At 32.0% G+C, this 15,742-nt stretch overlaps 1 protein-coding gene across 5 annotated transcripts in view; it reads right to left on the reverse strand.

Annotated features, from left to right (window-relative positions):
• Triqk (triple QxxK/R motif containing) overlaps positions 1-15,742 on the reverse strand; it is a 72,003-nt gene that overhangs the window by 40,469 nt on the left and 15,792 nt on the right. The gene's annotated exons all lie outside the window — the stretch shown is intronic.

Genomic DNA, 15,742 nt, shown 5'->3' on the forward strand with positions numbered 1-15,742 from the left:
ACTCGAGAGTAAAAGATAATTAATATTAACAGTAGAAGAATTACAGGTTATTTATTAGAGAATAACTTAAGTTATTAAATAGTGAGTATGAGAAATTGATATTATTGAGATAGTGCTTGTTTTGGATAGAAAAACATGAAAAACTAAGGAACTGAGAGAAAGGATAATGCACATATTATTACACATGTGAACACGGAAAGCATTGGGATGGTTGCAGAATTTGGGCTTGGGCACACACACACACAAAAAAAAAATTGTGAATTAAGAAGACTAAGGAGGGATCTGAATGACCATAGATGCAGAGAGAGAGAGAGAGAGAGAGAGAGAGAACGAGAGAACAGTACAGTTAAATGGAATGAACCACAAAGGAGCTGCGTGTTTCAACTTGCCTTGCTTGCTTGTTTGTTTTTAAATTCAGACAAGTAAATGATCTAGAGACAGCAATATAGAAATATGATAACAATCAAACTCTTAACTCACAGGTATGCAGAAATTTAAAGAAAGAATAGTCTCTGTTTTAGAATGCTTCAAGAAAGTGGTGTCTATAAGAAGAATCAAGTTTAATCTCACAAAGTAAAAGTGATGCTCAATGAAGTGCTCAATGACAGAGAGTTCAGGTGGTATATAAAAAATGTAAGAAGAAAAGAGAATAGCAGGAGAGTGGTTCATGAAAAGAACCACAGTATAATGCAGGGCATAAGCATTCACAGAACAGGAATGTATAGAACCGTGGACTATATTTATCCCAAAACGATACTGAATGTTCTGGTCTCTCAGGAGTCAATTGCGGCCTGGGGAAATACCAGTCAATCTAGGAAGGGTTGGCAAGCTGAAACTCAGCACTGGTATACTTAAAATCAGGGCAATTCAAGGATGTAAGTCAGCATTTGTAAAAATGTGGCCATCATTCCCAGTCTCAGAGATGTCTGGAATGTTCATTAAAATGCATGCTCCTGGGCCCCATCACAGTTCTGAATCAAAATCTCAAGGGCTAAGGCCCATAGATCTCCAATTTTCCTTGGCTTTTAGACTTCCCAGGTGATTATTATGACCATTAAAGATTAAGAACCACTGCTTTTCTTTATAATAAGCTCACAGGTAATTTTTTGCATGCTGTAATTTGCAAAGTCTTGTTGGAAGCAGATGTGAAGTTTGAGCAGGGCCTGTGGGATCCTTTATCCTCTTTGATGCATGGTAAGGTCTGGTTGGGGCAGCATGATTAAACTGTGGTAGTTTTTCTTTTTAAATTTTTTTTTTTATTAAATAAGCTTCTTCTGAATGCGACAGTCATCAAAAAGTTTTGTATGATAACTGAATCAGATTCTATTTAATAAGATTAGAAAGACTGAAAATTTTGAAGATAATTAATAGAACAGGGGAAAAAACTTGCTAAAATCCAAAGGAAAATCCACTAAGGAAGATATATAGCAAATATAAAGTAGTAATATTTGGTGTTTGACTTTTTCAGAATTTAGAAGCAGCCTCGATGGGGCCATGAGTCAGACAGAAAACTGAGAGAGAATAACAGTGCTTTTTAACTATAGTATAATTAATCAAAAGGTCCAAGACCTTACCATTTAGAAATAGTAAGACTGGGGAGGGATCAAGGAGGCAGCATGTTCAACAAGGGGATCAACTCCCTGGCAGCAAGGTAATGTATGTATAGGGTATGTGGTGAGGTTGGGAGTGAGGGAGTGTTAGAAATCTATCTGATAAAATGTTTATAATTGCTATAAGAAAACAATGTGCTTGTTTTTCCAAAAACTTAACAGAATTAGTTGATCCAAACATAATTACATCACAAATTCCTTGGGCCCCACCAAAAAATAACCCACAAATATTTTACTTACTTTCATTTTAATGCCTTTTTAATGCACAGATTGTTGTGGCATCTGGACACATGACACACTTGAAAACAACACATTAAATTTATACTGCCCAGAATAGACAAAAAGCTGCCTTGTGTATACCATCAACAACACTCATCACTGGAGGAGGGGGTGCCACATTAGCTGAGTCCATTGGGATTACTTTTTTTAATTCTGAACTTTACACAAATATAAAAGGGGTAGTTACTTCAAATCTGAGAAGCCACATAAAGGAGAGAATTTCTATTGAGTAATCATTTCTAATACAGGAAAATGATTGTTAAAATCACCAAGTGTTTTATTTCAACAAAACAGGAAGTGCACTTTAGTTAATTTCCTGTATATTTGCAAAAGGAGATCGGTTAGTTAAGCTAGGATTGGTCTATGAGATACCTATTATGAACTTGTAGGCATCAAATTAAAAGGTCATTAGTCACACAAATTACATTATTCTCTAAATAAAGGTTATTTTTATGAAAATTATTCTTTCAAAAGTGTTTCTAAAGGTTACAATTAAATAGTATCAAATTAAAAAATGCAGACTCTGTTTTTATTATTACAAAGTATGGATGAAGACATAAAAAATGTAAAAAACAGACTTCTACAGTTCTGGCATAAAACCAATAAGGTGGGCAGCTTCACTCAAGAGCCTGATTAGTCAAGAGGAATAAGAAGAAAGAAGAGCATGTTTGGCTTTAGAGATTACACAGTTGAGAAAGGACAGTTTCATATCCATTTGGAATATTAACTAACCTACTTTAAGTCTTCTTTTGCTTATGAGACAAAAAATAACTGAAAACATTATGAATAAAGGTCTCAAACCTCGAGTTTTCAATGTGCATAATCCCTTTAAACTGGGTTATTTTAAGAGAGGTCTAGGAGATCCAGAGTTTCTTCAGCTTTCATATAGATAGTATAACCCATACTTCTTCCAACTGGTACCAAAAACTGGTGACTAAAGGATGAAGAAAAGTGATGTAAACATCTCAAATGTAAACATCTCAAATGTTGATGTAAACATCTCAAATGGCAATTACTTTTTAAGTTTCCAATAATTTTTTTCTGAAGATTTATTAGTAAAAATACATTTGTATCTGTATAGCCCAAATGTTAGATGAATATGATTAGGAATTTCTGAAGCATGTGTGTTCAGTGTAGATGAAATGTTCTGATATACTCCAAATATGATAATATGTTAATAAAGTCTACTGAAAATCCTCTGAGTCTGTACAGGTGCCTTGTCAGTCTCAAAAAGTGGGCTTGAATATGCCACATTTCCCAGTGTTATTTGTCCAAATTTATTAAAAAGCTGATTTAGAATTATAAAGGAAGGGAATAAGCTTTTGGTTAATGAATAAAAGATGTCAATAACTGGCTGCAACACCGACTTATTTATTACTTCCCCAGATTCACATGATCCTATTAACAGAAGCTTATAACAGGAGGGCTATATAATTTATCATCCAAACCAGGACCCTTTTGTGAAAGCAAGGGACCCCACTACCCAAAGTCAAATGTGTAAACTAGGACAGGTGGGATATGTCCTTGCCACAACTATGAAACACAAGGACAATTTATAATACACCACAGTTCAACTAGTAAGGTATTGCAATAAAAGGGAAGGAAGGCAAATCTTCTTTTCCAATACTTATGTTTCAGGAAACATTCATATTTTAGAAATTTCCTGCAGCAAATATGATAATATAAGAGAAAGTTGTGCTATGAGAAAACAATGTCATTATTTACAAAATTACTCTGAGGCACGTGGCACCACTGAGTACTTAGTCCTAAAATATTAAGTTGTTGGTTTCCAAGGTAACACTCTCCATTTAGATTTTTTTCTTGGCCTCCTTTATAAGCACTCTACCTCTGCTTGTGAAACTGATAATTGATGTTCCCGAAGTTCACCTGTTCCATATAATATGTCCTCCTCTGGTGCCTTATTCTTTCAAATATACACTAAGGTCCTATCTCCCTAGCCCTGACTACTTCTATCATACGTTCAGAATCATTATGACTGAGAATGATCAACCTAATTTTCTCATTTATCCTTTGTCTAACATTTTTCCCCTACTTTCTCCCTCAATTTTTGGTTTCCACTCAACTCACAAATACATCACAGGAATATCACAAATATAGTATTGTTTTTATTGCATGATGTCCTCAATTAGTGATGCTAACTTTGATTACTTCACTAGGGTAGTTTCTACCCAATTTCTCCACTGTGAATTTAAGCTTTTTCCTTAGTAATCAATGTGTTTATAAAAAGTTTTATATCTTGTTCTTTATAAAATGTTGCAACTATTAGTTTACCATCTATTGATGTTTCTTGAATTATTGAAACTCTGACAGTTACCAAATAATTATTTTCCAATTTCATCATTCCTACCACATTTATTAGTTGGTGTTGTACTATGTACAAGAGTATTTGCTTCTCACTATTTACTCATTTGTGTTTATAGCAGTATATAATCATAGATCACTTTTTGATCAATGAATTAGATTTCATCTGTATCATTTGTTTATTTTAATGCCAAAATTTCTTTGGTATTGGCCAATGAAATGTCCTTCAAGGTGGCTTGTGTCCTTTTGACATATCACCATAATTTTTTAAAAAATATTTATTTATGTATGTATTTTTTTAGTTTTAGTTTTATTTTGTTTTTATGCGGTGTTGAGGATCAAACCCAGTGTCTCATGCATGCTAGGCGAGCACTCTACCACTGAGCCACAACCCCAGCCCCTACCATAATTCTTTTAATTACTTCCATACTGTCTAGCACTTAAAATATTCATAGATCATCCTGAACTTTCCCTACACCTGCTCTTGACTCTGCTGTTTTTCCAAGATGCCCAGTATACATTTACTCAAAATTGGATCTAGAAACAAAGATCTGAAGTCAAGATATGCTAATTTCTAATGGAGAGACACTGTTTTATATATATATATATATATATATATATATATATATATATATATATATATATTTATGTGTGTGTGTGAAGTTGATACTTCCAATTCAATATCACGAAGTTTTAGTCTTGCCTATTCCACAACTATCTGTATAACTTTCTTCTTTGACATTGAGAAACCTGTTGGACACAGTTATCAATATAAATTTGTCATATGAATAATTTTATAGTAATTAGTAAAAGAAAATTAATACCTAAGATTTTTTTTAATTTGTGAATTAATTATGAAAAAATGATAAAAGCTCATTTGAACCAAATGTACCAAATAAATATCCTGGGTTGATAGGAACCAACTGGAGGATGATATTAATATCCAATATTAAATACCCATACAGGCCTATCACATTATTTTACACATTATGGACATATATGTTCCACTTTATGGTAAGGAAAAGGAGATTGTACTTAAATCAACTATCCCTTGAAACTGACAGTGGGATCTGTTTCCCCTAAGTATGTGGCAGTCTCTAGCAAGAGTAGATAATAGAATATAGTCAGACTTCTTTGAAGATAAAGAGTAAGAATTCTAGACAGGAAACTAAAAGTGTCATTTGAATATATAGTCACATACTGTGTATACACATAAATATTTGTACATTAAAAAACAGTTTGGATATACTAAATTACTTATATTCAATACCCATAAACTGAAATTATGAGTAAATAAATTCATTCATCACTTAATCTAGGATTTTAAAACAATGATTTTCACACTTTTGACTGTAAAATATACAAATGAGATTTTACTCACTAAATTCCTTATCTATTTTAATGGCAGCCATCACTAATGCTAATTATTAGTCATTTCCATGTCCATTATCCATTTCAAGTAATTCATTTCCAGATCTAACAAAAACATCATAAGAAAAGCCACTTAAGCCCATACAGAGGGAACCAAAAATAATACAGATTTGTCTTTCACTCTCTCTGTATATAGCTAACTACTTCAGGAATAATAAACTGAAAGAAAAAAATTCTAGTTTGGTACACAGTTTCAAAAAGACATTCATTCAATGTCTGTGTCCCTTGACAAAATAAAAACTAGTAGGTAAACATTCCAGGTCACAGGCATAAAACCTTAGTTTAACCATATTATTAAAAAAAAAAAAAAAAAGACTAAATGGCCTTGAAAAAGTCATGTAGTTTCCCTTCTTAAACAATTTCTAGATTCCTTTCCAACTTAAAAAAAAAAAACTGTATATATATTATCCCATGTACTAAGCTGTGAATAGTTATTTTGGGGCCTAGAAACACATATTTGCATATTAGAATAATCTTAACAATAATACTATTATAAAACTCATATCTTTTTTTCTTTATTTATTTATTGGTAATGTGGGATTGAATCCAGAATGCTTTGCCACTGAGCTATATCTCCAGTCTGCTTTTAAAAACATTATATTTATTTATTTATTTATCTATTTACTTATTTATTTATTTTGAGTCAGGGTCTTGCTACATTGTTCTGTTTCCAAGACTAGCCTCAAAATTATAATCCTCTTGCATCAGCCACTCAGATCACTGGAATTACAGGTACACCTCAGCATGCCCAACAAACACATATTTTAAAACCAATGAAAGTAAGCTATGTTTACCAAAGTAATCTTAATCTAAGAAAATAAGGTGAAATAAAGAGTTGAAAGCAACTATTAGAATATCCTTCATGGTTATTTCATTTCTATAGATTGGTCATTCTGTATTACTTATTTTAAAATAGTCTTATTAGTAAGTAGCTGTGAAAAGTATAAAAATAACTACTGTATATTCAATTATATAGAAGTTACATTAAATGTGGAAAGGGTATTATACTGAAGTACTGTGTGATTCTATCATTACCACTTCACCAAAATAAGTTTTTCAAACTGGTAGTTTTTAAACAGAATGTGGAATTAAAATTTATATTTACATACTATGATACAAATCACACATTTGTAAAACCACCAAATTGTATTACTAGAGAAACATAATAAAGAAATTGAGGTAACAAACTGAGAAAACAATGTGGAAACCATTGATGGGGAAAAGCATTGAGTTATAACTAACATAACTCTAATGCAGAATGTAGAGAGAAAAGAAGTACAATAAAATTTCAGTTACAATGGATTAACAAAAAATGATTTGTCAAATATGATTAAAATACATAAAGCAAGCAAAAAAAATTCTTAGTGGTTTTCCATCTTCCATCTCCTATTCCCAAACTCCTACACTGTCAAATGTGAAATGTCTTTCCTAAGGCATTTCATTTTAAAAGATGTCAAAGTGATGCTGGATAGTGATAGTTGAGCTTTCTAAAAGCATTCAGTTCCACAAAAAAGAAAGAAAACAAAAAGCTAGCAAATTAAAATAAAAATATAGATTTGAAATAAATTGTCCAGAAGAAAAAGACTCTAACTTCCATGCTGTGCACTATACAGATCCAAAGACTTCATCAACAAAATGTATATAAATTGTGGCTAAAATAAAATACTCACGGTTTTACCTGTGTGCATTTTTTAAAAATTCAATATATACACTATTAGGTCATAAGCATGTTCCTGTATATATTATAAGTCAATTAGGTTTTTTTCTTAAAAAAGGAAAATGTTTAGAGTAAACTTAAATTACAAAAGACTAAAGAGAAATGAAGTAAAGAGAAAACCCCTCTTACCATGCACGAAACTCAACTCAAAGTGGATTAAGGTCCTAGGAATTAAACCAGAGACACTGTACTTAATGGAAGAAAAAGTAGGGGCTGGGGATGTGGCTCAAGCAGTAGCGCGCTCATCTGGCATGCGTGCAGCCCGGGTTAGATCCTCAGCACCACATACAAACAAAGATGTTGTGTCTGCCAAAAACTGAAAAATAAATATTGAAATTCTCTCTCTCTCTCTTTAAAAAAAAAAAAAAAAAAGAAGAAGAAGAAGAAAAAGTAGGCCCAAATCTCCAACATGTCAGATTAGGACCTGAATTCCTTAATAAGAGTCCTATAGTGCAACAATTAAAATCAAGAGTCAATAAATGGGTAAATTCCAACTAAAAAAGCTTCTTCTCAGCAAAAAAAGAAAGAAAGAAAGAAAGAAAAATCAGTGAGGTGAATAGAGAGACTACATTTTGGGAGCAAATTGTTACCATATGCATATCAGACAGAGCACTAATCTCTAGGATATATAAAGAACTCAAAAATCTTAACGCCAAAAGAACAAATAACCCAATCAATAAATGGGCCAAGGAACTGAACAGCCAATTCTCAGAAGGTAATATATAATCAATCAACAAACATATGAAAAAAATGTTCAACATCTCTAGCAACCAGAAAATGCAAATCAAAACTACTCTAAGATTTAATCTAACTCCAGACAGAATGGTAGCTATTAAGAATATAAAAATTGGCAAGGATATGGGGGGAAAAGGCACACTCGTACACTGTTGGTGGGACTGCAAATTGGTGCAGCCAATCTGGAAAGCAGTATGGAGATTCCTTGGAAAACTGGAACTGAAACCACCATTTGACCCAACTATCCCACTCCTCGATCTATACCCAAAGGACTCAAAAACAGCAAACCACATAGACACAGCCATATCAATGTTTATAGCAATACAATTCACAATAGCTAAACTGTAGAACCAAACTAGATGCCCTTCAATAGATGAATGGATAAAGAAACTGTGATATATATATATATAGCCTTATACAGCATCACTTGCCTTGTTACATGGTAAATGTATAGAATAATAGAATGCTAGGAGTTTTAACTAACTGTGTCATGTCAATTTGAAAATTTTGAAAATTTTGAAAATTCCATGTAACTTTTTTTTTCCAAATCCGCATAAAGCAAACACTCATGAAAGGACAGAATGGCATTTGTGTAATGGAGTATTCCACTTGTGTGAAAACATCACTTATAAAAAGAAAGAAAGAGGTGATATACCAACTGAGTTCCCATATTCTTCACATTTCACTTCATTGAGCATCATTGTAAACAATAAAGAAAGGATAAAGAAGATGCAGAATAGATTGAAGTGACAAAATTTACTGAAAGGACTCATGCACCATTCACTCTGTGACTAATGAGAGAAAAAAATGAAATTTATTTTGGGAACTAAAGATTGAAACTTAAAACATTTGTTCATAAAAGAGCAAGAAATCTCTCTGGAGATAATTAAGTTGTTGGCTACTAGTAATGACTGGTTTCATAGATTTCAAGTATGCTGCATTTCATGAAGTTGAAGTAAATGGTGAAATTGTTGATTGAGATAGAGAGGCAACAGAAAATTTTAAGTAAAAGTTTTTGCTTCAGAATTTAAAATGAAAAATACGTAAGTCTGACATAGTAACAATTTGCACAATATTTCATATTCAAGAAGATATCACTACATAAAGAATGGAGTTCCTTTAATTTGACAAGCATACTATTTGCTACCTTCCCATTAATCAATAGTTAACACATTTATTCACAATGCATTAATTACAAATTCTTTCTTTATGGAACACTATATATGTGTTGGTCCTTATACACATTTACATATGTATAAAAATTATATACATATGGAGGCGTGGGTGTCCATTCTTTTATATTTACATGTGCCCAAAAAGACAGCTTCATGTATTGTTCATAGTATAAAATAGTTATTTTTCAATTAAGTTATAAAAATAAGGGATGTAAAATATATCCAGAGAAATATGGCATCATTTATAATTAAAAAGAGAATCAAAGAGAACAAAATAAAAAGAAAAAATTAAAATAAACGATATAAATATAGTTATAGGCAAAAAAACAAGTAAAGGTACTCTGAGCAGAGAGGAAAATGCCTAAAATATTAAAATGGAAAATAAGAAATTCATTTGTTTAACAATATAAGCTAACTCCTCATGAAAATCTACATTCCCTAGAATATTTTGATGATATATAGAAAATAATGAGTAAATTATTTCTTAAGTGTGAAGTACCAAGGAAATAGATCAGTAAAACAAAAAGTAATATCATCACAGCATACAAACAGAAAATTCACATATAGACAGAAAAAAATCACAGTTTACATTGCATTCATATTTAAAATCAAACATCATTTTTTTCACATTTTGAAATCCCCCCAAAATATGGAAAGGAAAACAAGCCAGGACTTTAATATAATATTTTTTTCCAACCTGGAACAGCTGCAAAAAACAAATCTTGCTGGAGATAAGCTTGGTTATAAATATCAACATTCCTTTAAATAAGGGAGTCCAGTTTTCATACCATCTGCCTCTTTCTAAAAGGGAAAAATATGAAAATCATAAACCAGGACATTCCTTTCAAATAAGGCATTTAAAAATGAATGTAGTAAAAAGGCTATGAATTATTCTGAGTTCCTGCCTTTAAACTTGTTCTGGGTAGCTCAGATCGAAAAATGGGATTTTGTAAAAGTAAGCAACTCTTAATTTCATGAGTAAATTCCCTAAAGCTAATAATAAGCAAAAAAAAAAAAAAAAGTTATTTTCCAACTTTTTAATGTAATTAGCCATCATCATAATCTCTGACTGGACCACATTTCTCCTGAATGTGTTATGCAAACTACAGTTTATTTTTTAACTATATGTGTCATTTTTGTTACCTCTATTTTTTCCAAAATTCTTTTAGAATCTTGTTCTAAACACATTCATGCTATCTCTTTCAATACAAAAATCTAGTTACAAACAGAACTATACTTTTCTTTTAATATAGATTCCATTCTCTGCAAAAACCCTGGCTATGCCTTTTTCAACACCCAGCTCTTTTTATATTCAAGTTGAGTTTGGATTTTATCTTAAAACCTTCTTTCTTCTTTTGCCCTTAATTATTTTTCATTCTTTGTTAATGACCTTGTGATTGAACATTTTAATTTTTCACTCTGCCACATCATTATTATTTCAGGGATGAATTCCATAAACCATATCCATTATTTAACCCTTTAAAGCACTCACAAGAAAGAATTAAAGCAAGATGGTTTACCTAACAGAGGATTTCAAGCAGTAAAACTAGACATGCTTGCATAAGGGAATATATGATATAGTAATACCAAGATTGCTTGAAGAAAAGTAGAAGAAACACAGAGAAAAATGATATAGTTTATTTTAACAATATGTAAATATTTAGTCAATTCCCTGCATTACATTGGTAGGATTCTGAAAAAGTTACCCAAGGAGCCCCAGTGTAATTCATTCTCATTTTCATATTCATTGTCTCCCTTTTCTTTTATTATATATAAGCCCATATATTGCAAACAAAAAGAACAAAATTAAATCTTTAATCATGAGCTTCTGAAGATATTTTGAGGTGCCAAGACTGTACTTAAATGTGTCCTTCTTTAGAAAAATACATCCTAGGGCCTTTTTAAAATTCAGTTTCATTGTTTTTAAGCCATAGACCACCTAGGTCTGTAATTACAGAAAACAAAGTTCCTTTAAAAATGACAAATGATATTTAATTGCTTCGTTGGAATGCTGCATCTTCAGTGTATAAGGAAGGAGAAAAGGGAGAGATTTCACTATAATAATGGTCAGTATTATTTCATCAAATTTAATAAATATTTATAGCACTCAATATTTCATACTTTGCATGATTTGGTGTAGGCACTACCAAATTAATGAACAACCAGATTATCAGTGTTGAAACATAAGAGTTATTTTACTCGATCTATCAAAACCATGTTTAAAACTATTAAAATAATTTTTCATACTAAATTTAGTCTGTTGTTTATTTTCTAACTTCTCTTGACTGGAATGCAGTACCAAAAGAACAGGGATCTTTGCTTTGCATACTAAAGATTCTCAAAAAATAGGGACAATGTCTAGCACAAAGTAGTTACATATCATTAAAGAATATGAGCATAATAAAGTATAGATTAACTCTTCTCTACTTTAACTTGTTTCCTCTGAGTCTCTTACGTTTTAGCTATTGACCCATGTAAGCTCATTTTACATTTTTAAAATGGGTACAATAAGAACACTTATCTCATGGCTGTATTATAGTGGCTAAATTAAATAAATAAATCAGATAAAGTACTTAACATGATGCTTCTCACACAATAAGTGCTCAGTATTACTAATACCTCTACATTGTGCTGATTCAATAAGTTACTGTTAAGGTTCACAGTGCAAACAGTACTTTAGACTTCCCCTCATAAAACACCCTGACCTTAACCCCATGCTCATTAAAAATCAATAAGCTCCATTATATATAGGTTCTTAAGAATGGTCTCAGAATATACTAAGCCTGAAACAACTTAATTACAGGTAATTGTACAGTTTCTGCTACTGCTAGATCTCCTACCATCTTTTATCAATAGCTAAGAATCTTCAATAAAAGTATCTTTAGATAACTTACAAGATGCCAAATAACCTTTCAGTTGTGATAATAAATGTATATTGTCCTTGCTTATAAATGCTGGAAACTCTGGATTAACATAGTATCACTTACATACTTACAGTATATGTACATAATGGGTACTCAAAAATATTTACTTTCTAAAATTGAATGCTTTAGAACAAACAAAAAAAAGCACACACACTATTATTCACTATTTTTTAAACTGGCAGCTTAATCTCTGATTGTGTGAAGTCCCAAATTATACTTCTGTTTAAGAAAAGGACCTTCTCAGGTGACCACTTCTGCCAATTCTTCCTTATGTCCTCTTCTTGATGTTAGTATTACTTAGTCTGTAAGTCAATTTTTCTACTATATCTGCCACATGCATTGTGCATGTCAATACAGTTTCCTATATTAGAGCAGTAGCCTGACTTTAATTAAACTCATTCTATCATAGAGATTTGGACCTTTCATCTGCCATAATAAAGGTAGCATTTCTGTGTTTATAATAATCCTGGATCTAACATATAATGGCAACAAGAAACCCAATTTTATAACAACTCTTAAATTATAGTAACAATAATGAGATCTCTTCACACTATTATAATGGACAGAGTCCAGAGCACTGACAACATCAAATGCTGGTTAAGGATATGGAGCAATGGGAACTCTCACTCATTGCTGATGGGAATGCAAAACAATATTGCCATTTTGGAAGTTTGGCATTTTCTTACAAAAATAATCATACTCTTATAATATGAAGCAGCAATCATAGGCAGAACACAAAAGTTTCCTTCTATATGATACTATAATGGTAGATACATGTCATTATACATGTGTCCAGAACCATAGAATGTACATTAGCAACAGTGAACCTTAAAGTAAGAAATGGATTTGGGGTGATGCTGTATCAATGCAGATTCATCAGCTGTAACAAATTTATAAGACTCTAGTAGGAAATGTTGATAATGAACAAATTATGCATGCAATAGGACAGGAGGCATATGGAATATCTCTATACCATCCTCTCAATTTTGCTGTGAACTTAAAAGCTTCTCTAAAAAAAAGTTTAGAGCTATCAGAAAAAAAAATTCCATAATAGTATTGCATAATTACTCAACTAGTTATAAAATTTTTCCACTATTAAGAAATGATTGAGATTTTCTTATCAAGTTAAACAAAATTCTTATCCAGAGGCTATTATATTTCATAAGCCCCCCCTAATAAAAATCACATGCTCAAAATTCTGTAGAACTATTAAATCTATTCATGCTAAGGTATACATTTTCAATCATTGCTGAATTATAAACAATTTAAAGATATAAGCAACTGAGTTTCCCAAAGCAACTTTTGCACTAAAATGTATAGTTTTTTTGAAAAAATGCTAAAAATTTCTAGCAATCCCTGTGCCTCAAGTCTTCTGTATCTCCCATTTGACTCTAGCCATCCCAATTTGCACAGCTCTGCTCAAATTCCCATCCATATTCATTTTAGTCTGGACACTTGGGTTCATTTCCTAACTCAGAAAGAAAATACAGGCCATCAGGTAAATCAGTCAATATTCAAGCTTGCTCTAAGTCTCTCACAGACACCAACACACAAATCTACACATAGCCTTAGACACAAACCCTGTCTGCATTAGTACTTCTACTTTGATCTCAGGGTAAGAAATGTTCCGTCTTCTGCCAAGGCTTCCCCTGTGTACAGGAGATTACCCCCAAAACATGCCTTTTGTTCCATTCTTTCTATATGCTCTGTCAGTGCCTACACCTGGGGCATCATTTGCAATACTGAATTTGTAGCAGAATTGATTTTTACTATCTTCAGTCTTCTTTCCCACAAATCTATATCATGGCACTTCCAGAACAATCTTTTATGATTTAAGTTTAGTCAAGATATTCCCCTGAAGTATGCTATATCATTGAATATTTCCCCATGTCCTTTAAGATACAGTTCTTACTTCAGAGTTTGGTAAAATCTGGCTCATAGTCTCTCCAATCTTTTTAACCTGTCTTTATCCCACACATATAATGTGCTCCAACTATTTAGAATGAAACACAGTTTGCTATTATATTACACAATACTTTACTATCTTTGCTCATGTTCTTCCTTTCTCTAAAAATGCTTCAAAATATTTTTTATTAGGATATGTTCTATTCTTCCTTAAAACAGAAAAAGGGTATGGCAGTCACTAATTTGACTCTAATCTTCTAATTCTCCTTCCCCTCTGGTAGAAGGCGATATTATACTTCACAGTTCCCCCATTTCAAATTAAACAATTTGCTTTGACCAATCAAACTCATAAATGACAATATATAATAAGCCAGTCTTCCCACTGCTGCTGTGATCATGGAAATACTTTTGGATGAAGTGGTCAACATCTTGGGTCCCTAAAGCTTCCCTATCAACCCATTTGGGGCAAACAGCCTATAAAAGAAATAAACATTTGTTGTGTCATAACAGTATTTTTTGGCCAGTTTGCTCCTGCAGCACAACCTAGGCTATTCTTACTTATACAGAGGGTTATTTTTGTTACATTTTCATGAGTGCAACATCAACTGATTTAAATTGTTGCTTCTCCAAGTGTTGATAGCACTATAGTCATATTCTTATTATAACACAAGAATGTAATAAAATGACTGTTGCAGTTATCTATTTCCCTTATTAAACCGCACTCCTAAAAGAAGGAACTGTGTACTTCGGTCCTGCATTCTCACCATACAGTGAGAATACAGTGTTAAGCGCATAGTAAGTTTTTAAAATGTTTATTGAATCAACTGTTCATTCATTCAGTCATCAAGAACAAGAGAATATTCTAGTTAGTAGAGATAGAGTAAAAACAAAGCAAACAAAAATTCCTGCCATCATAGCCTTATATTTTTCTGAGGAACAATGACATTAAGCAAAAAAAAAAAAAACTTAATAAAATCATATCTTATTAAATAGTGATAAATGCTATAGAGCAGGGAAAGAATATCAAGTATTGCATGGTAGTCGGATAAGACCTTCAATTTGAAGGTGATCTTTTTAATACAGATACAAAGGAAAGTAAAGATACTAGCCATGCAGATATCCAAGACAAGAACAATGCAAAGGCAAACAACCTAAGCACAAAAGCTCTGAGATGGGAAAATGCCTGGCATATTCAAACAAAAGAGTCAGTATGCCTGAAGCAAGTGAAGGAGGATGAGAATATTCAGAGATGAAATTAGAAAACAAGGGGTCAGTTTTATGGGTCAACTTAAGAGCTTTAGCTTTTATCTTGAGTGCAATGAAGAACCACTGAATGGTTTTGCAAAGAGTCAAGACTGGGAAAAGACAGTAGAAGATAAGGTCAAAGAAAGGACAGCCCCAATCTTCCATCTTATGCCATATTTCCTCTCTCTATAATACGTGTGCAGCATGGAGAAATCTTAAAAAAAAAACTGAATATCTGATATTTTATGTTCATTAATTGCTAGGCAGCAAGATTGAGTAAAACCAATATGTAATTACCAAAATATTTTAATGTACCAAAGTATAATAATGTATCAAATATCAAGAGAGAATAAGTATTTATGTTGCAACAAATCTTAGTAGATAATAATATAAAATGAA

The sequence above is a fragment of the Callospermophilus lateralis genome, chromosome 16, assembly GCF_048772815.1.
Source record: "Callospermophilus lateralis isolate mCalLat2 chromosome 16, mCalLat2.hap1, whole genome shotgun sequence".
In the NCBI taxonomy this organism is placed as follows: domain Eukaryota; kingdom Metazoa; phylum Chordata; class Mammalia; order Rodentia; family Sciuridae; genus Callospermophilus; species Callospermophilus lateralis.